Here is an 18,353-nt window from a genome sequence, read left to right as displayed (position 1 = left end):
TTTTCAAACCCTTTTGATTTTCACTTTAAAATTATTTAAACTTTAGCAGCATGCCAAGTGAGGTATCCATTTCTTTGACAAAAGATTTCTTTTTCCATATAGTTTCACAGTGCATGTATTATCACTTTCTTCTCCCTTTATAGTTATCTGGTCAGTTGAATTTCACAGAATAAATTTTCCTATGGGAGTACAGCAGAAAGTGCTGATAGCAGCTGCATTCTAGCTCTCTTGCATGAAGTTCAGAGACGTAAAAGGCATTCCAGCATATGCTCTCGACCAACCCTGCCCTCTGCCTCTCACAGAGAGTGAGATTTGGTATTCTGAATGGTGGTCAGTTTTCATCCAAGCAAAACAGGCTGATGTATTGGCAATGAGATAACATCTCACAACTTTGCTCAGTGATGTATACTAAACCTTCTAAGCAAGGCATGAGCGCGCATACACCCATATGTAACATATGGACTTCATCTCTTTCCCTCTCCTAGGCACTCTTAGCTATGTTCAGGCAAAACTCCCATGTTCGTGCTAAATCGTTGCCGGTCAAGTTAAAGTAAACAAAGTAGAGATAATGTTGCTTTTCTTTCCAGGCAGAAATGCTGGTTTTCTGCTTAAATGCATACTTTCGACGGTGTCTCACTGGCAAAACTTGCCTTAGGTAAAAGAAACATAATTATGCAATTTTCAGCTAAAATAATTTTTTCCCTTAAAGAGAAAGGGAAACAGATCTAATCCAATCTCCCAGGGAGAGGCCACTTGTGAAATTAGAACTATTTTATTGATCTAAGCTCATTTCTATTAAAAAAAAGAAATTTTGACTAGGGTTTGCACAAAGCTAGCAAGCAGCAAGCAAGTGGAGCCCTGTGGCCTGCATGGGCTCCAGACTGGGCCAGCAGGTCAAATGTTTTTGGAATAACATATATTACATTCTCAAATACATATATAGAATGGTTGGGGGGTATATATTTTTATATATATATATATATATACATATATATATAAAAGATACAAATCTTAATAAGACATGAAGTACAAACAATCTGTATTATTTCTACATTTCCATATTCCAAGGTGAAAGAGGGTAGTGCTGTTTCCTTATCACTCTGTTGATCTTCAAAGTCAGTTTGGCAGACTTGAAAGCAGTGAAGCTGAAAGGCTTGCAATGTCATATTCAATGAAACTTCATTGCTGTGAAAGTGCACTGTCACCGCCTAATAAAACTAGATATGAAGAAAGGCTATGTTCACTACAAAAATGTTCTTTTTACACGTTACAATTCTGCTGCTGGATCACAGAGGTAGTGATGCAGTTCAACCCACAGTAGTCACACGTGGCTAGTACAAGTACTAGTTAATAGATAAAATTCGAGACATTGTATTTCTCACAATTAAGGAATCCATGATGGTTTATTGTCCATGAAAATAAGCTGTTTTCTCCTCATCCCATTACCTAGCATGCAGAACATCAGAACTTCACCCAGCAAGCAGCTGGGAAACAGATTCTTGCCTGAAGCTTTTACAAAAATACGTGCACAATATGGAACAGACTAACAAAACTTTCTCTTAGTTTCCCCAGTCATGCCTTTTCTGATCTTTTCTGTGCTTGGGAAAGTTCTGACAGTCTTTTACGACTCGGCATTTTCTCCACTGGGCAGCAATTATTATCACTGCTTAGGAAATCTGCTTTTCTACACTGTTATAGAAAGCAGTTTATTTGTATTTCTTGTCAGACTTGAGCATGCAGTTCATTGTGTCTCAAAAGCAGGGGAGTCACTAGAAAAGCCCTGTGTTGTTCTCTTAGCACTCGACTATCTTTGCCAGAGCAAAAGGTTCAGATAGAGCAGAGATTTCCCTCCACTGGAGGAATGATTTTCCTGGTATTTGTAGTGATGTTGCTGTACTGGGCTGAGGTTGGTTTAAGCATGTGCTGATTCACCACAGGTGAGCCACTATCCACTGAAAAACTGACTCCTTCCCTCTGCTCTTGGAGACTTCTGCTGCCAGACATCAGTGAAGATTCACCTCTTCCATTTAAAAATGAAGCCCAACCCAAAAGCTGGATACCACTTTCACTTCACATTGCTGGGGTTCCCAGTTAAAAATGTTCCAAAGCTGCAAAGTTGGGATGTTTCTCTGCAGCAGTTTTATAAGCCTCTTAAGTTCCTGCATAGACTGTAACAACCTCATTTAAGCCGCAGGGTATCTTCATTGACATCAGCAAATTTGGCTCAATATCCTCCAATAGATGGGCAATTTGTTTTCATAATAAACAATACCACAAATCACAAGAAAAGCATCATAGTTGCCAAAATGTCTTCAGCCCTTATAAGAAAAAAAGCAAAACAAACCCAAACTCTGCTACAATCAAAGGATTTTGTTTTCATTTTGTTGAAGTGAAATATTGCATTCTCTCAGAGGATTTTTGTCTCTGATTCCATCAAACAGTCTTTTGGCATTAAGGAGAGTAGAGATTACCCTGTAGTGTGAGATTGCATAAAGCCACTTTAGAACAGGAGAAAAAAATTACAAGGAAGATTTCAAGCAAAAATAAATGAGAAAACTATGAGAAATATTTGATTCCCTTTACAAAGGATTGACATTATTAAAACTACTTGCTTGCTGCCGATTTCTCTGAGTTACTATTACTATTTTAATTTCTTAGCATCTCTATAGAGAGAGGAAAAATGTTTCCTTTTCCAAATAAGCATTAAACATATCACAAATTTATGATGAATACAGCAGACAAACTAGATAATGAATAAAAAACATGCTTGTTTAAAAGAAAATATGAGTATTTCTTGGGTGGTAAAGCTCATGTCATGAGAATACCTCAGACAAATGTAGTTTAACGGTGAGGTATTTTCCACTCTATATTCAAAGTAAATAGCACCCGTAAACAGATGCCATTCACATAGGAGGACTGGATTTGGATGCATTTCCATTACATTTCCTTCATGTCTTAAGCAAGTAAAAGGGAAGAGAGTACACACTGTATCGAGAAGTACAATTTGCTTTTCAAAAAGCTCCCTGAAAGCCAGCAATGCCATGTCCCCAAAATATCTCCCAGTTAGGTTTGTGAGAGAACTAGCAGACTTAATTATGAATTTGCACTTTGTTTCTGAAAACCAGTAAACAGCATAGCACATACATGTATTTTTAACTGCCAAGGATATATTGTTTTGCTTGTAGGTTTTATTTCTATAGGCTTGGTTTGTTCTCAGACTTCACTAAAACAACTCAGGGACAATCAACATAAAAGTATCACTGAGACAGTTCCCTTCTGAAATAAACAGCAAGTATTAACCATATTATAACATTTTAAATATGTTTCAAATTATGCAGAAAACACAAAAAAATCTCTTGAACTTGGATCAGGAATCAGTTTGAGAGTTTGCAGCGTAGCAGAAATGTCTGATACTTTCTTGTTTAAGTATAACTTCTCTGCTCTATTCTAATATTGTACTTTCCTGGCTCTTAACAACCCACAGGCTCTTATTATTATGGTGCAGGATGTCCTGTCTGTGGTTTCAGAGGAATGTGGGAAGGACATATTCCAATGTGTCTGTGATGCTCAGGACAACTTTCTTTGAACTGAGACCTGGGCTGTCACTGTAGGCAGCTAATATGTTTCAGGAATAATTTTTTTCCTGTAACATTTACTTGGCATGTCATGGTTTTTTTGGGTTTGGTTTTTTTTTTTTTCATTCATCAGAGAGAAACCATGAAGCTGAAAGTAAGAAAATATAATCTGAAAACATATGTTCTTTTGTTTTTGTCCTGATGATCACATCTCTCACAGTCAAGGGAAAACAATAATGTGAAATCTTTACATGTATTTAAAAAAAAGTTTTGTTCTGAGTTTTGTTCTGACCTCAAAATTGACTAGAATTTGAGCCACTGCATTAGTGAAAATGAAGAAGGAAGTTGCTCCCTTTGGAATGGAAATGAAAAGCAGCAAATGCCTGTCAAAGGGACAAAAGGGAGAGTTGTTATTGGAAAACTAACTAGTTTCATATGCATATTAGAGGAAATAAAATGACATTTACTGCACTCACAAAAATTACTTCAGTGTCATGAGAAAGTACTCAAGTTAGATTTAAACTAGAAAAATTTGATCATCGTAATTTACAGCAGTACAGTGCATCACACAGATGCATTTTCTCTGGGTTTTTTTGATTTCCTTGATGCCCCCCTGACATAGCTCTGCCCCGTACCATTCAAAGTGAGCTGACCCAAACTCACCTAGGTTGGACTGCACTTGCCTTTGTGTCCACTATGGTATGTCATAACATGGAAATCATCGCAGGGTTTCGGGTTTTTTTCAGAAATTAAAATCTTTCTTGAAACTTTAATCTGCCCAGTAAATTCCAAATGTCACTTTAAAGTGGAATCAGTGAATCCAGGCATTCATTTATTATATATGACAGGTAAAATGTGTTTTTCAGTAAAGCAGACATGCAAAGAAAGTGAGAACTTCAGGACTGCATGTCACAGACTGCAAAGGGGTACTATCCGTAGCCTACTTTGAGACCAAGAACATCAATTAATTAAGAATGATAAGAAGCTAGCACATCTTTAATTGGAGTAAAATGTTCAACTAAGGAAGCAGGATAGACAGAAGAGGGTTCCTTTAGAGCTATTAGCTGTTTGAATCGATTATTTAGAGACTAGAGGAATGTTATCACTGCAAATATGTTTTCAATCACTAAACTCTCACTGACCTCAATAGTGGCAAGCTGAAGCTCCAAGAGATAAGGGAAAATACCTGTAAGACTTGACCATAATTCACACTGAGGTAAGGCCTTTCTAGTGTTTTCATCAGGATATAAAGAAATACATGCCTGTCAGGGTGATAGAAATGAAACTGGCCACTAAACACCATGATTTATAATACATTACCCTAAAATGTAGTGCATTGCTTTGAATAATTGGTAGATGCAGCCACTTCTTTCACTTTCCAGGATGTTTGATATTGTCTTTCATTTTTTTGCTGAAGAACATCAGCTGAATTTTAAAACCAGTGTGGGGTGAAGTGAGGTTAAAGAAGCTCCCTGGTTGTTCTTTCCATGTTGCTCCATTCAATAAAACAATAGCAGAACTTTACACAATGGAACATCTCTGGAAAAAGCAAGTAAGAAAAGCCTGGCTGGAGTTTACAGAACCACAGGGGCAATTTAGCTCATTCTATGATACAGCCATTTATGTTATGTGTTTGACTCTGTTCCATAAAATAGTTTATGAAGTTATCATCCTGAGCTTTGGTTTTTTGAAAAGAAATGAACATTCTGCAGGTAAGGGATCTGAAACATATACAGTATTTACTGATGGTTTCAACTACTCTAACACTAAATGAAATTAAATGCAAAGCTGATCAGGAGAACAAATAACTTTGCACATGTTTCCCACATAAGACTAAATGGTAATATGGAAAGTGGGGAATTTCAAGAAATGTAAGCTTAACTTTATAAGGAAAAACCAGAATTCCTTTTTATAATCTCTATGGTAATAACTTCATAGATTACAAACTGTGTTTCATGGATCACATTTTTTAATATCTACATACACTTAAAAGATATGTCTGGAACCACATTATTGTTGCACGTACCAACAATCAATTTTCAAATAGACAGAACAACATATACTGGAATATGTGCAATACTTGATCAAGATGTGCTCCTAAATGTTATTTTGCTTTTGTACTTTCTATTTGCTAATGGATTTTATGTCATCTTTCTTTCCTTTTGTTTCCTTATAGATACTTATAACTCCAAACATGGATGCTTCAAAAGAGACAAAAGAAATATGTCTGGCTGAAGAAAAAGGGTATGCTTACAACAGCAAACAGATTATACAAACATACATACATATATATATGTATGTATGTATATATATATACACATAATGTTTGTGTGTGTGTGTGTGTGTGAATTTAACTAGGAACTCAAAAGAGCTTGGCTGCATGCATATAAAAGTGAACGTAACTACCTGACTACAGTACCAGGCATAATGTAGTTTCCATTAGTTTCTATGGCACAAGTTCTGTTGTGCAGAATTTTAACTAAAATATTTCAAAAAAATTAATCAAAATATTTCCAAAGTCATCAACATGCCAGTTTATTGATAATTTGATAAAGAAAATCACCCTGAGACCATTTGCTAGCAGCAAATATACCAGCTTCTCCAAACTCCTGCCTCCATAGGTGCTGATACTGTGCCTCCACAGGTGCATACATGTGCTGACTGCTTGCCATAAACACATTAGCAGATACTTTACATCTTATTTTAATGCCATCATAATACTGAATATTTTCTCACAATAAACACCTGATGTAATAAGTAAATACTGGAATTTTCTCTTACAGAAATGGCAGAACTTGTAAATTAAATGGCTCTACAAAACTATTTCACAGTGCTCGTAATATCTAGACTATTAGTTTCAAGAGCATTAACTGGACATAACTTTCTCATCCAGGAACTGGTGATTTCACCACAGAAAAACCAAGAAAAGACTTTTATGTACAACAGAGTTTACAGTACTGAAGCACTTTTACTGGAAAAAACACCAACCATGATTTTAACAGCTTGATAATCTAAACTCAACTATTAACGAATCTGCTCTTAAAGCAGGCTTTAAGACTGAAGTGATTTACTGCAAAACAACATAATGAGAATGCATATATGTATATAATTTTTACAGTTATGTAAGAATCATATCTCTCTTCCTTTACAAAATTCAGTGTTCTGAACATTTTTTTGCTCTGCAAGAGAAAGTAAGAAATTCTCTATGCTTGAATTTAAACTGGGAAAAAATTTTTAGGGTAGTGCAAACTTTTTTGTTTTGATGATGCGTAAGCATTAAATTCTATTTTAGCCCTTACCAAGAACTGATTTTGAGTGGAAAAAACAAAATGTGTAAAGCTGTTTCTGCTTTTTTTTTTGTTTGGTTGGTTTTAATAATCACTCCCTGTCTAAGTAAAAGTCTTTCTGTGAAACATTTCTATTTCAACAAAGGAATGTTTTTAATGAGCTTGAATTAACGTATAGTTCCATGTTATTTTTTTTCTGTTAAGTGTTACCTTTTATGACTTTGACAAAATAAATGCAATACATAGGTAACTTCTTCCATATATTTTAGCAAAGTTATTGCATACCACTTAACCAACTTTTAAGTAGACTAGCACGGTCATGGCAAAAAAAAAGAGTATTTTAACATGCATAATTTTGATTTCAGTGAGGTGATAATTTGTTTCAAAGATAACTCTAAAGCTTTGGTTTAAATAAAAGGAAAGCGTTTATCAATTCACAGTCTTTTGAACCCAAGAGATTTTACAAGTTAGCTGTGTAACACTAATGAGAGCTGTCTTTAAGTTGGGTGTTTAAGTTTCTAAAATTAAGCACCCTTATCGAGCAGCTTTGCTGGCTGCTATATATTAATCCACCACTTGCTACCTGTGTTCTGCTGACAGAAGAAAGAAAGCCTGAAACTGTTTGTTGTGGGTAAGAGACACATTTTGAAAGACTTCCAGTGACTTCCAGTCCAGAATTAAGGAACATTAAGTAGTTATTCAGAATAGACTTCATCCTAACAAGATTGCTTTGAAAAGAAAAAGTAAACCAAAGTGGGGGTTGGGAGAAAAAGTTGAGTTACTGTACGATCCATGTCCATGTTTGGTTGGTCTGTGGCTACAACCACCTCACAACCACCTTATCAGAAATCATATTTTCTAAAATATTCTTTTAAATCAAAGAAACATACTAAATATGCCCACATTATAAATCCTATAAAATAAGATACCTGTAATGACACTGCTTTCAGTTCCCCCAAGGAACACAAATAATCACAATGATGATGTAGACACAAGTAAAGGCTGTTCTGTGCCAAGAATTTTTATCAACAAGCAGTTATGTCAAGACAGCAAGAGACAGCTGTGTAAGCTAAAAAAAAAAAAAAAAAAAGAAAAAAGAGAGGGGTTTTTTTTGTGGAAAAATAGCATGGACTCATTCAGCAAATGCAGCATTACTTTGTAGGCTGACATACCAGTCACTAATGGGATTTGGGCGGGTTAGGTGTGCTCACAACTGTTTGTGAGCTTCTATAGTTTATTTCCAGTTAAGCATGAGCAAAAATAGGCACATGTGACCTTTCAAATATGTGTTGCTGAAAGAAATGAAATTATCAAGAACTATTTGGAGTACTAGTCCCCTTTTCTGAATTGGCCACTGAGACATAAGCTTGAAAATGCCATTGCCCACTTCAGCTGCAGGCAGACACCTGTGGGAGTCTTAGACTTGCTAACAGAAGACAGAGAAATCCAACCTCCAGAAAGCATTTTTCCTATGACCCAGCTAGATAATTTACAGAGGACAAACAAACAAATGCACAAACAACTTATTCAACAAGATAGGAAAAATATGCAACTGGATCCCTGGAAAACAGCTGTTGCTGTTATCCGAATCACAATAAAAACAGTAAGTTAAAGCTGTCAGTCACAGAAGCCCTTTCATTTAGTAATAACCGGGTTACCTCCAGCAAGTTACTGGCTATCTAACTGTCTCTGCTTTTAAGGCATCACTCTGTCAGGACAGCACATCAGGAGGTATGATTGCACAGGATAAACCCATGGATTTCTGTTTAAAACTGCACATGGTCACGGGCACACAAAATACAACACAATGAACTTTAGAGCAAGTTCCTGGCAACTCCGTAAAACAACACAACTCTGAAATGCTTTCGTCTTTAAAATAAAATGATCTGCAGAGTTTTTTGCTCTATTATATGTTTTTATTCACATCTTCTGAGCCAGCAAGTACTTCGTGACATGGAGGGGAATGAGTTCCCTGACAAACTGCATTTGGACACCTTCTAATACCCCACACGGCCATGCTGCTCTGGGAGCAGCAGGTTCATCCCAGCTGCCAGAAGGCAAGGCTGGAGAAAGGATGATGAGAAACAGGATAAATACTTTTCTGACATGCATGAAAATGCTGTCCATCCTCCCACAAACTTTTTTGCCTGGGCAATTAGGAAACATATACTATTGCAGAAGATAATTGGAAATTAACAGGTACTTGCCCTATGTGTAGCCTAATTGCTGATCTGCAAGTAAAATCCACTTTCCTGAAGCAAGAGACACTTGATTTACTGTCTAGGGGAACTGAATAATTGATAAGTTTTTTCTAGCCCCCTACATGTTGTCTTCAGTGAGCAACACTATCCCTGATACAAGCCCTTAACTTGTCCCGTTGTACAGATTTCACTGCTGTGGAAACAGAATATCCTTGAGATACCTATTGCTTATTCTGTAGTGAAAAACAGGCATTAATATCAACATATTTCACTGTAATTCTTTGTCTGACCATACATCTTGGTTTGGTTTTGAGTGACTATCAGCTGCCTGTCTCCTCTTCCTTTTCTAAGCATGGTATGATGAAATGTGAGAAGCTATAGTATCATCAGAAATCATTTTTCAAGCCTTGATATCTGTTTATGACTGTTGCTAAAATGGAAAAGTGTGAATTCTCTAAAATTTCGAAGATAGTATCTGCTGCATCCAAATATCTGATTAAAGAACACTATTTTATACCGAAGGACAACACATGTTGACTGATTCATGCATGATTCATCCTGGTTTAACAGAGTAATATTAACCTACCAAAACACAGGGACTGAATGACCTCTATGTTCCCATTTTTAAAGCTTAGCATGGCAGCCTCACTGTGCAACTTAGAAGCCTAGAAATCCTCTGCAAATCAAGAAAGTAAAGCTTCTTTCTCAAAGCCAAATACAAGCAATAAAACAGAGACACAAGAACATTTAATGTATTTTTTTTCTCCTCTTCCCTTACTATCCAATGACACTGGATATCTTGTCAATGGCATTTGTCTTTGAGCTTCTATACTGAATGAATTGAAACACAGGAATCTTAAAATTAAAATTATTTTTTATGGTGTCTACAGGCATAGATTTTGCTTATGCAAGTTACCTGTACCTCTGCCAAACAGTATGTTTTTCTCCTTCTGGTTTAGCTTTGTCTACCATGTGGGGGTGTGCAGAACATTTTCTTGCAGCAACTACATCTCTTCCTGTGTCTAAAGGAACATCAAGAACTGAACTTATATATCTCTGCAACTCCAAAAACCTCCTGGGCACAACTACTGAGCAATGGATGTGAAGGAAACTCAGAACTTAGCCTATATGTGTTTAGGGCAAACAGCATTCAAATTTATAAATGTATCTTCAGTGATCCTCGGCCCTTTTTTTAGGCCAGGATGATTTTTAGATATGTTGAGTTATTACAGTAGTTTAACCACTTAAAAAAAAATAAAAAAGAAAAAGGACAAAAAAAATCAGAAACTTACCAGGACCTCAAATCTGATCTTTCTATAGAATTGAAAAGCTGATTCTTTAATTTACTGTCAGAGGTCTTACCAAGCTTACAGACCAACATCTAGGTATCAAAACCACAATGATGGGCACAAAGCGTCTACAAAGGTGTTGTCTTCAATCAAGACAACACAGCAACAGTGATTCATAAATCTGGTTTTGATTTGAAAGTAATTTTGAATCTCTACAGTTCATTTCATACATAAACACTTAAATCTGATCCATGTCCTATGTGGTTTCTTGTAAAGAATAACAGTATTTGCAAAGATTATGGAATACAGCCCATTTTCCAGCTAGTGGAAGATCACTCTACTTCAGCACGCTAAATGGGCTTTGCTCAGGAGCACTTTAAAAGTGATGAACAATTTGATTTACATTTTCCCTAAGTAGACCATTCCACGGCCAATTTTATCACCCTGTAAGGATGTCACGTGTGTGTATCTTCAGTGTCCATTTACTCTGTATTTTAGTCTATCTCACTGCTTTTGTCCACATGTTTTCAGCTAAATAATTGGACCTTGGCCCTGGACAATTGCAAATAAACCAAGTTGATGGAGCTATGACAATTAACGGAAAGATCTCCTTCAGGTGTTTAAGCCCTAAAGTTTTTGCTAACTAAAGTCATGACTAAAGTTATACTAAATTGCATATATTTAGCTTTTTAGAGTTCAGAAATTAATGCTTAGAGAACTAATAATGCTAGTTCAACGTCTTCAAGTGTGGCAGTATCTTTATTGTAGGATGTTATCCAGAACCCCAGTTCTGGCTCATAGTGATTTTTGCTTTTGTAATGGGATGACTTTTCCTGAGTAGCCCCAAACTGTGTAAGTCTCTTCGCATCCACACTTTTTGACAAATTCATGTCCAGTTGGTGTACACTGACATAACCTGATGACTCTTAGTATTGTGTTTTCCCCCAAAATAATTTTTCTGTAGAGAACAAAATGCTTCAGCATAGTTTCTCCTTTCCCAGGTTTTGTTTGCTTATTTACTTTGTAAAAGAATAAGCTAATTCTTTCCAAGCTTTCCTTTTAACTGTGACATCTTTTCTTATATAATTGTCAAGACTGAACTTCAGACTTGTAGCAGTTTTGGGGCTGAGTGGTTAAGTCCTTTTTCCAAGTCAGAAACAAAGATAACAAGTGCAACAAGTCCTAGCACTTGCACGTACTACAACTACCATATGACTTCACTTGCCATTCTCTAAACATATTTAACATAGTTTCAATTCTCATAATTTAGTGTTTTACCCAGGCTTTGAGCTGCCTATATTTTTATCTGAATAAATTGGAGTTAACTTTTTGCATACATTATCACAAAGTAGTTCCCAATGAAGTATCAAAGCTGTGTATTTCCAGCCCATTGTCTCAGCCATTACATAAAAAGGCATTGTTTTCCAACTTCTCCCCATGTCTGGCACCTCCTCTAGAAATGTCTGTGTTCCAGTGATTTAGCTCAATGCAAGGAAGTACAGACAGTAATGACAGAAAAACTGAGAAACTGAGAAATGGTTGCAGCAAGGAGAGGATGAGAGCACCCCTTTCAGCATGAACATGGATCAAAGTGATCACGCATCTGGTAGGAGTACAACTCCTATTGAAATAAATTTGAGAAAGTAAACCCAAAAGATTGCTTTTTTTGTTTGCTTGTTTTTACACTGCATGTAAAGTATTTCAGTGGTTGAAGGACTTACCATGATAAAAAGGTAACATGAGAATTGTCACAACGGATCAGGCTAATGGCCCTTTCAGAACATTATGTCTACATGGCATTGATATAAAACTAAGTGTTAACTTGGAGCCTTACTTAGGGGAAAAAAAAAGATCGTAAAAGCTGGTTGCTTACATGTCTTCATTCAAACTGAGTAAAGATAAGACCAACCTCTTAGCCAAGCTGCTCTCCCACTTCTGCATGAACCTTCTCCCTAATATTTATGGTGACATAAGTACCTTAGTGGTAACTCCATGAAAAACATTGCTGGTTTTGATTAGTATTAGCTTGTTCTAAGGAGTTAAAAGTAAAATTGAGAAGAAAAACCCTACAAAAAGCCAGAATTCATGGATCATGTTCTCCCCAGACAAAGCATTTGAGATTTCAGATGCCAGAGAAATTTCTACATTTTCAAGCGCAATTGGAATTGAGTAAAACAAAGTGTTATATTTGCAGGTGTATGTCTTCAAAGTCTTCCTAAATTTAAGTCCTTGGAGAAAATGTAAAATATTTATGGAAACAAGAGACTCGTATTGTGCTACATCTAGTTTGTATTTGCCAGTCTATCACGCTGCAGATTATTACATACTGCTATTGATTATTTCCCATGGATCAGAACACTGGCTGAGAGAAGTTCTTTTCTCTAAGAAATCTTATGAAAGTAAGAAACAAAAGAGGTATTTTAAGTTGAAACAGATGTCTGAAATTTCTTACTAAGGCTGGTTCTTGGTTCATCTGCTCTGTTAAAAGGTTAGGAAATAGCAAGGGGGCCTGAATAATGAAGGAATTCATTTTAGATGGATTGTCATTATTTCTTTTACTTCTCTGGAGCAGCTCTCAGACCTCTGACTTTCATTCTCTCTTAATTCCACTCTTGGACCAATAGATCACAGTCTTCATTATTCATAACAACATTATTCTTACTATGTTTGAGGTGACTTAAAAAGTGTTACAGAATTAATTTTTTCAATATCCATTTCAAGCTCGGTTTTGAAAAATGGTGGTCATCCTTCCTTGTAAAAGTCTCTGCTGAACTGAACAGAATAAAACATCTCTCTTATGGAGAGGTTTCTTATAGAAATTGTGGGAGTACACACCAAATCAGTTTTCCATGGAAAATTATGCCTTGAAACAAGGCATGATGCATGATGCACCACATCTTCTCTCCTTTTGCACTTTGGTTACCTTCTTATACATCATCACTGTACTTCTGGGGATGAACGGGGAAAAATTAAATATTTTGATAGTTCTACACTACTTTAATGTCTCTCAGTTGTTATATCTTAGTTCAGAATAAAGTTAATATAAAATTATAACTTCCTATGGAAAATTTTTCATTTTGCTTTACAAAATCTCCTGAAAATTAGTAATATAATCAGCAAAACAAAAAATAAAAGATGGAAAATCCTCCTACATGTATAAAAATGGCAATTTTTCCCTCCTGTTTGCAGCTTCACTTAAACAGGAATGAAGCTCATGAACACAATGAAGTGCACTTCACTACCAAATATCAGTATACTTCTCCAAACCACAGGCGACACATAGCTGCTCAAAGAAACAAATGAAGAAAATAAGGACTGTCAAAACCACCTGTTCTTCTCCAACTTTTTTCTTGGAAACAAATGACCTATTTTTGTTGAAACTTAAAAAAAAAATAAAATCTAATGTGTCGAAGGAAAGACCTATGAAAAAATTCAGCTTAAGTTTCTTAAATAAGCTGACTGGAAACAACTGAAAACAGAGTGCTAAAGGCAGAAAGCATTAGGCAGCGTTCAGTCTCTCAAATGCCTGCAAGTTCACATGCCTGCTCCCTCTAACTCGCCACATTCCCCTGCCTTCCAGCAGTATGGGGAGGTCAGTACCCTCATGCTCTCCTGCTGGGAAAACGTCACTGTCTGCTTTGTGGGGAAGAGGAGATCAAGCTTGGTGTTGGCCTCGGGATCCTACTTTGCTGTCTGACATAACTCACCCAAGCATCTGTTTCAGAAATCAGAGGAGTAACATAAAGCAAGAAACACTCCAACTTCTTTTTCGGAGAAATCAAAGAACATTTTCATAAGAAAAGCCTGGAGAGTATATTTTGGAGTTGGGGAATATTTGGAATACACTTGCAAGCTCAAAGAGCCTTGACTGTGGGAACAATGAAGTATTTTTTTTTCTTTCCTAAGTCCTCCATTGCTTACAGGAAACAGCCTTTGGACAGTTTTATATAGTAAATAAGCAGGGTTGCATTAAAGACACTAAACTTTATTACAATTTTTTCCTCCTCACAAACAAAACAACAGGACCTCCTGGAAGAGTTGCTTGGGCAAAACTGGAAAGCAGTAAAGTGTTTGGACTGAAAGGACTTTGGTTAATAAAGACTAAAGCCAAAACATAGAAAAAATGTAACTAACTGCAATATTTTAGCATATGTGGATTGAAAAGTAAAAAAAAAAGTGTCTGAAAAGTACTTATGCAGACAAAAAAAGATATGTATTTTAAATATGCAGTTATGTAAATAAAGAGTTAAGATTAAATATGCAGCCCTTATTATTATGGAAAGGGTAAATATCATACAACTACTCACAAAAGGACTCTGTAAGATACTGCTGAGACTGGGCCCAGCTTGTGATGTTCTGATTAAAATAATTATTCTTTCTACTCACAAGTTGCGTAAAATGCTTTCAAAGCATTCGTCAAGAGAGCAGCAGGCACACTGTCTCTGCCCTTGCTATAGAGAGACTCATTTTACAGTTTCTGCCAAGATCATTCATATATTTTGCATGTTTTCAATGAATAAGTATGTAAAATTACAATAATCAAGTATGTACTGGGAGCTCACTATAGCAAAAAAAGAAAGCAATGCTCTTCCTTAATCATACCATTGTCTTAAATACTTTCTTAATTTGATAGTGACAACATGCAGACTCAGGTGGGGCAGGGGGGGTGGTGCTACATGACAGAGTCACAGAATCAACTGGGTTGGAAAAGACCTCTGAGATCATCAAGTCCAGCCCTTGATCCAACACTGCTGGGGTTACTAGACCATGGCACTAAGTGCCACATCCAGTCTCATCTTAAGAACCTCCAGGGATGGTGAATCCACCACCTCCCTGGGCAGCCCATTCCAGTGTCTGATTATTCTCTCTGTAAAACATTTCTTCCTCATATTCAGCCTAAACCTCGCTTGACCTTTTTCATCCTGAAACATCCTCAACCACCATTACAACCCTGTTTCCACTGCACAGGCCCAATGTATCTTTAAGCATCTGCATAAGTATAAAACCACTCTCCACATTTTGGAACCAATTTAGACATTGTTATACAATATACATTTTATTTTCTACCCAGATCTCACCACATAAATATAATTATAATGTTTCAGATATGATTTGAGCTTACCACAAAAAAAATTCGATAGTTATATTTACATTTTCCATAGCCCAAATGGTTTAAATGTAGAAGTATATTATATTGATTATGTATTCATTGCTGGGTATTAGCTTTGTTTAAATCCCTTAAAATATGAATATTTATCTAACCTGGATGTATGTTTTTCATTTTGTATCTTCAATAATATCTGTCACATAATGAAGATAAAATAGCAACTCCAAGTTATTTGACAGCTATAACTAATCTTTATATACTATTTTGCCCATTAATTAACAAAATAATGCATGATCTCTGTGAAAAGCACACCCATTCATGATTTATTTTTTTAATACTCATTTATTTTGCTAGAAAACATCAGCTGGTTGAAATTAAAGGAGGAAAAGACAGTTTTAATTAATGTTTTCTTCAGGAACAAAGTTCCTAAAGTTGGTGAAGTGATCTGTTTTGACAGTTTCAAAACAAAATAATCCCTTTTGTATGTTTGAAATGATTTTTTAATTTGAAATTTAAGACAAAAATTATTGCGTCCAATGAAAATGAAATGTTTGGACTCTTCAAAAGCAAAATATTTTTTCAGATTGCTGGCTCACTGAAATTGTACGCTTTCGTCCTGATTTGAAACGTAATACAAATTTTAAAACTATTTTAATACATCTGGATGTATACTATACATATATAAACATATATCAGTATACATATAGAGAGATACAAACACACATATGCATATGCAAATGCAAATGCAAATTAAGATGGAGAAATAAATAAATATAAATATTTATGCCCCCAAGAGTCATCTTTGAAATCTGATAGGATATCTGAGACTATGGGTGGCGGCCATTAAATAATCTTAAAAATTGATATGCTTCCAGCACTCAGGTGCAACAATAATAAGCCAAAACAGTCGGGTCTTATCTTAGGAAAAAAAAAATCTAAATCAATAAATGCCTTTCATTGAAGGATGAAAGGAAATAAAGGGAATTTAAAACTTCGAAAGGAATTCAAAGGGGACTCCCAGTATCCATCTCAGAGTTTACATTAGAACCTCAAGATATGCTTAGGCCTTTGAAAGGGGTTTGGCTATAAATACAGACTTCTAGAAGAGCAACCTAAAACTTCAAGGACTCTTTCTGATATAAGAAATAGTTGTTAGATACTTTAAAGAGAAAATCTTAGGTGCTGGTAAGTTGAATGATAAAAAAAAACAACTATAGACCATCTTTAAGAGAAAGTAGAGGAAGGTGCTTAGCAGAAGACTTAGGGCTTTTTCCAAAACAGCTTTCGAAACTTGAAAAACCTCTTGTTTTCTAAATGTTATTAAAGTTTTAAAAACCGTATTTTACTCCTGTCTTTACTCAGCACTCTTTAAATATGTAACTGGTAGTACTGGGCTCACCATAGAGTTCTGTACCTCTTAGCCAGTAGGCTTATATTATTCCAGTTTAAATATTTCACACAGCTGGAGGTTGTCAGCACAAGGAATAGGAACAAGGGGACTGCAAACAGTCTTCTGCAAGTAAGTACATGCATGCTGGCACTCTTTCAGGTTTATTTCTTTTTAAGTTTGTGCTAAGGATGTAAGGCTTTGATTCAATCATTTGTCCTGGTTTTGTCCCACTTACTGACATTGGATGATCCAGATTTCAAACATACTGCCTTCAAAAGAAAAATCATTTATCTTTGTCCTACATTTGGTATGCAGTGAAACCCTCCACATGCACATCTCCCCCAGTACCTGAGATGAGTTTTTGAAAACAATGAAAACTGAATAGATTTTGATCTTACAGACTGGTTGGAGGTAGGAGAGCTGGGGAGAAGCAGCAAATAATTGCTACAAATTATTGCAAATATTTCCTGGAAATCATTCCTTGCAATTTTCATTTCCTGGAAATCATTCCTTGCAATTTTCATGTCCCTTGTTGTAACTTACTGATGTGACTGGTCTAGAATACCAAGATACTCCACCACCACCCAAAAATTTTAGGAAAGTTTGGATTCAAGTTTTAACACCAAATTTAAAATTTGGAATGTGTCTGGATTCAAACATAGGCCCCAAACTGGGAACATCGAAACATAAAATCAAAAGACAATTAAAATTACTGCTTCTACACTGCTCTGCAATACAGAAATCCATAATTAAAAAAATTTGGAAAATTCTTCCACAGGCAAGAAGCTTGCAGTATTTTGTAACAACCACTTGGTGAGAATTTTGCAAATTAAAATTGATTCAGGGATTCATGTGTGTGCAATTTGCATATGGTCAAATGCAATAATAAAACCTTCAAGGACTTTATTATTTATTTATTTATTTATTTATTTATTTATTTATTAGAGTTCTCTTCATGGTGTTTTGGTACAAAATCAAAATAGTCATGTAAATGACACATGGTCAAAAACTAGAATGCATCCAAGTCTGCAGGAAATCCTGACATTTGACTTTAAACTACTTATTGAAAACTATGTTCTCACAGAGACAAAGTTTGCAAAGAGGGTTGTAAAGAGCTTTCCTTACAGCTACTCCAGTCAGAAGAAAACATTTTTCTCACGTCTGGCAAGCAATTAACAAACCGCAAACTAAGTGTAAGTCTAAAATATTCAGGCTTTAATCTCAGCTAATGGACCAGTGTTCATCCACCAATGTAGCTTAAAAAAGTGCTGTATTACTCATCTCTTATCAGCTTCTGTTCTAAGACAAGAACAGCTTCCATTTCACTAGCAGCTTCAAGAAGTTCCAGGTCTCTGGCCCTGGGAGACACTCATCACATGTATCTGCCCAAGACACTCAGTGTTGCTGAATTCAGAAAAGAAATCAAATAAAAATCCAAGAAGCTTTCCTCAAGGACCATGCCTTGATAGAAATTCATCAAATCCAAGTGCTTCAAACACAATTA

The sequence above is a fragment of the Pseudopipra pipra genome, chromosome 3 (assembly GCF_036250125.1).
Source record: "Pseudopipra pipra isolate bDixPip1 chromosome 3, bDixPip1.hap1, whole genome shotgun sequence".
NCBI lineage: Eukaryota > Metazoa > Chordata > Aves > Passeriformes > Pipridae > Pseudopipra > Pseudopipra pipra.
The sequence above is the reverse complement of the archived record's forward strand: the minus strand, read 5'-3'. Positions refer to the sequence as shown.